The sequence below is a fragment of the Pinus tabuliformis genome, chromosome 1_2 (genome assembly GCF_031772625.1).
Source record: "Pinus tabuliformis cultivar Carrire ecotype Pingquan chromosome 1_2, CPIR1, whole genome shotgun sequence".
Taxonomy (NCBI): domain Eukaryota; kingdom Viridiplantae; phylum Streptophyta; class Pinopsida; order Pinales; family Pinaceae; genus Pinus; species Pinus tabuliformis.
This window is the reverse complement of record NC_142298.1, coordinates 890,246,418-890,251,632: the sequence shown is the minus strand read 5'-3', so window position 1 is coordinate 890,251,632 and position 5,215 is coordinate 890,246,418. Positions and strand designations below refer to the sequence as shown.

Below are 5,215 nucleotides of genomic sequence, written 5' to 3'. Positions count from 1 at the left end.
ACGGTTGTTCAGACATATCTAGTCTATCCAAAAGATTTCCTAGTGATTCTACAAGAACTTCCGATGACGGTAGACTAATTTCTGACGAAGAAGGATATAGGGTGATCCTAACTGCAAAATGCAATGGCGTACTAGATGGAGGATCCTCCACAATCTCTTCTATAAAAATCAATCCAGGTGGAAGAGGGAGACCGTCAGGTCCGTAAAATATTTCCGGTGCCGAAGAAGGTATAGATTCTGCAGCGACAGTTGTTTGGGGAATAACACCTTCCGAATCAGCTGTAGATGGGGCCGGTTCAGGAATATAAGTGTTTATCGTCACACTAGGATTAGTTCTAATGTCCTCTTGTGGCTGCGGAACTTCTTCTGTAGAGGCAGGGATACCATAAATTTTTGGAGTAACCGGAGTCTCTGAGGGTGTCGGAACACTTGTTCCAACCAAACCAGGGGACTTTGATCCAGTTAAATGAGTTTGCTTTGTTCGGGATAGTTTTGTTTCTAGAGACAAAGATGGTTGACTCGTAAGTTTCCGCAAACGACAGGATTTCGATTGACTTTCCTCCACAATTGTGGATTACTCGATGAACTAAAAATAAAGGGGAAAATGATTCCGAATTAAATGAATTTTAGACACTTTGACACAACTTTCTTTTTCAATTTTTAAGAGTCGAGAAAAAACAAAAGATGACTCTAGTCGCCTTTGATTTTTAATGAGCCTGAAGTGACAAGTGCTCAGATGGACCTTTTCCTTTAAGGAGTCTGAAAAGGAATGAAAGAGACTACTCTGGAAATCTAGATAGAGGGATTACCAAACCAATCACAAAACTGCAGAATACTTTTTACGGTACGACATTCAATCTTCCTGAATGTTGTGTTCAGTGCATTGCAATCGGTAGGGCGGTAGACACGACTTCCTATGGATAAAAGATATAGCCTATTGTGGTCTCCCAATATATATTCGACGGTATGTGGGAGCACAAGTCCATACTGGCACTTGTCATCTCAAAGAGGAGGAATCACTCAACCAACAATGAAAGCGATAGTTACCAGGCTTTATGACGCCAGAATACGTCTCTAGCCTGGACTTTTAGATGTTTTGCGTTAGGTTCCAAAGCGTTTTTATGTTCATTGAATTTATTTTACAGTTGACCTTTCTTAAGAAATTTGCCTTTCAGGTTCACCGCGTGATGTAGATATACAATTCCTAAAATGAAATCTAAGATGATAAACAATCATTTAATCTTCTTTTTGCAATGAAAATCCTAGCTACTAAAGAAAGAGAGATGATATTCTTTCAACATAGAGCAGAGAGCACACACTAGATGCACTGTCCTAAATCAAACCAACAAGCAGTCTAAATGCAAATGCACATGCATGTATTTGTTTTTAGCTTTCTTAATGTGTGAATGACAAGAAGAATGCTAAGTAAAAATCTGAATTATCTTTTCAAAGCGACAGTACTAACAAATTTCTTTTCAAAACGAAAGGAAGATAATGACGACACTTTGCTATTTTGAATTGAAAACTGCTTTGGACACTTGAAAAACTACTAATTCAAATCAAATACAAGAGTAATTGTATAATCAACCATCAAGAACAATAGAATTATTTTCTTTGAATGAAAACGACGCTTGCGACACTTCAAAATCAAAAGACGACAGTTTGATTATGCTACTTTTTGTAAAGGAGAACTGCAATGGCGCACAATACATAAAAACATTCACAATTCTTTGTACTATGGAGGTGGAATCATGAAAAGGAAGGGAGTTTCCATAGTGGTATATTGATCACAGATAACAAAACTCCTGAATAAAGCTGAATAAAGTGAATACAAAACCAAAATCTGAGAGTAGAAGGGGTCTTGTCTGATCAGCGCACCTGCAACACAGGGAAAGTGTGATGCAACGCACCTACTGCACAGGGGAGGTGCGATGCATCCAGATTCCCAAGAGGAGAAAGTGCGATGGTCCAGGGACGAGACTTCGACTTGGTTCTGGGTCACAGTTTGCAACTTAGTTCAAGGATTTAGGCCGAGCTAATGATAGTCAGTAAATAGAAATCACAAGGGCTGATCTAATGAGGTTACTAGAGCCACCACTAGGGAAATTAGGATGTTTGCAAATCGATCGTTCAGTTTATAAACAAAACCCGGAGATAGACTGAAGCAACATTGATCTACTTTGCACTTGCATAGCAAATGCAGTTCGGAGGCTAGCTGGCTTAACTTCAGGCTCCGTCTGTAAGTTTATAAAGCAAACAAATATAGACAAGTAAACAATCTATTCGCTCCCCAGCAGAGTCGCCATTTTGTTATCGGTAAATCTAGTGTCCACTCAGAGCTGCTAGTCCCACTAAGACTGGTAGCTATCTTAGAAACAAACAACCTAAAACTACTTTCGCTTTCCTTTATGAGAAGTAGATAGGAGAGGATCAAAGAATACCAACCTCAGTCTTGCGCTTGGTTCCTTTCTTGGTTCCTCTCCCTTCTAACAGATCCTTGCCGCTTTTCCTTCGTCTACCCAGCTTCAAAGAGCACCTGTGGAATCAAAGCATTATAATACTATCGAAGAACAGAGATCTACAATCATAAACAATATAGGACCAGATATATATTGACCACACAAATGCATATATCATCAAAGATACAAGAATGTGGAGGAAACCTTGAATAGCTTTATTGGTATAAAGATTAGAAGAGAGGATTACAACCCATTGATCTAACCCAGCGTCATCCTCCCAGCATGAAAGCCCTTCTTCACCTCATGAAAAGCTGAGATCACCCAACACTATGATGTTCCACCAAGAAACCAACAGCACTTCCTTACAAGATACAAAATTCCAGCCTTTGGATCTCTGGGATGAGGGATCCATATATAGATGATTGCAGGGAGGTGAGTCAGCTTCTGGGATTTTGATTAGTGTCTTCTCTCTGATATTTCTTGATTCCACTTGGAGATTGATGATCTCTTACTCATCCCTGGGCGAATTCAGAGAGACAAGTGTCCTGGGGAAGTTTCTGGAAGATTCCAAGATCATCCACTTAGCAAACTACCTCCGTCATTTGTCTACTCTCGTCCATCGCACCCTATAGAAGGACTTTTCAGTATGCATCGCACCCCCCGTGTGTAATAGGTGAGATGCATCTCACCCTCAACACTGAGCAGTGTGTATGGTCTAGTTTTGACCAGTTCTGAGTACTTTCCTATGGAGAACTTCTGGGAGATGATGTAATCAGCTAACCTTGTTCCTTTAGGGCATGAAACAACACTTTTAGGGACTTATAAGCCCTTGGTTTATGGACATATATGATTGGGGTTGCAGTGCCCAAAAATGTCTATAACAACTCGGCCCAGAGACGTAACCCACATTGGGTGAACTCTATTATCAACTTGTGTGTGTTCTTTGATTTGATGGTTGTATTTATGTTTGTTCTTCTTTAAAGTATGCACATGTGGTTTTTAATACTCTTTCACATGCAATTCAACAGACATCACAAAAGTAAAAGATCTTGGCTAATTCTGGTAGCTGCGAGAATCTAGATCAACTACCATCTTTACGGTCAACCATAACCTAACCATATTTAACCATAGTCAACCATTTTCAAACACGGTAAAGCAAGCTTAACTATGGCCAAACATGGTCACAAAGTTTATCCATGGTCAATCTTGTTCAACAATGTAACAAAAATACATTACTACATTAATGGTTGACATGGTCAATCATGATCAACCTTGCCAATCCTCTTTAACTATTAATGTAAACATTAATGTAGAATTAACATTAACACGAATGTAAAATCAACCATGGCCAACCATAGTTGACAAATCTTAATGTAACAATGTTCAACATTAATGTAACATTAATAGATTGTTACATTAATGGCCAATCATAGTCAACCCTTGTCAACAATTTTTAACTAGAGTTAGATAATGTCAACCATAGTCAACCATGGTATACTAAGTTGCCCCATGCATGTCAGGCATCAACTAACACAACCACATCAATAAAGTGGTTGATATCTGTCGATCGACATCATTTTCCACCTTTCATGTGCTAATCGACGTATATGAACCACTTTATTAATAAGGTTGTGCTAATCATATAATATTAGTTACTTTAATTAATATGCATATTTTTATTGATAAATATATTGATTTTAAAATTGAAAATAAATTACAAATGACAATGAATCTTGTTGTAGACTTGAAACATCGAGATTAAAAATGACTATTGTGGTTAATATTCTGAATACTCATTCTAAATTATTATTTTTTGTCTGTCAAGTTGTTTGTGTCTTCTAGAGATGATTACACGTTTAACCTTTGGCTTGAGAAACCGTGACCCAAGGGCATCTAATCCATCACAATCACTTATGGATTGCAACCAGCTTGGGCCACACCAGCCCTTAACATGACTATATTTTTTCCAACGGAGTTTTGAACCAATGACCTTCACATCATAGAGTGACTTATCAGTACACCCCATCACCATCTATTCTATGCCCTATAGGCTAAAAAATTACAAATTAAATTAAATAATGAAAATGTATTTAATTTTTATCTCTTTTAATTCTTACTTAATCTCTCTTGAGGATTAATAACTCGTAAAAAAAAATGAGCATTTTTTATGTTTTGTATTTGAAAATGTTGCCTATCAATGCTTTGTTCTATAGATGACGACCCCACAACAATATCTAAGTTTAGTTTAAAAAAAAAACTAAAATAATTTTAATTAAAAAAAGAAAGTTAGGTATCATTAATGTTAAAGAGGGAGGTGTTGTCCTTTTGCCTAAATGGACTGATATAAAATGGTGGCTAATTCTAGAAATTAGTTTTTACATTTATGTCTTTTTAAAAATATTGTTATTAATTTCTTGATTTGTGCGTGTTATCCTTGCACAAGGACCATGCTAATCTTCTGTGTATTGTTCCAATTTTATCAAATGTCTCTGAAGTGACTAAATTTGTATTGAATTTAATTTAAGATGATTGTTTTCAAAAATATGACACTAGCATTAAATTTTAGCTTTTTAATTTTTTTGGAATTTTGAGTTTTTTATTTATAAATTGGATATAAAGAAATATAAATTACAATGATAATAGGGGTTTTAAAAGACTTGTAAATTATGATAACTTACAAATTGTTAGAATTTTGATTTAAATATTTTGATTTTATTTTTGGTAAGAAATTAATATATAAAATTGATAATCTGATA

The 5,215-nt window shown here is 36.2% G+C and overlaps 1 non-coding gene across 1 annotated transcript; it reads right to left on the bottom strand.

Moving 5' to 3' along the window:
- Positions 1-4,855: 4,855 nt before the first annotated feature.
- LOC149208804 (U6 spliceosomal RNA) lies at positions 4,856-4,958 on the bottom strand. The gene has a single exon (XR_016253194.1). It is a non-coding gene; the product is annotated as a U6 spliceosomal RNA (small nuclear RNA).
- Positions 4,959-5,215: the final 257 nt, after the last annotated feature.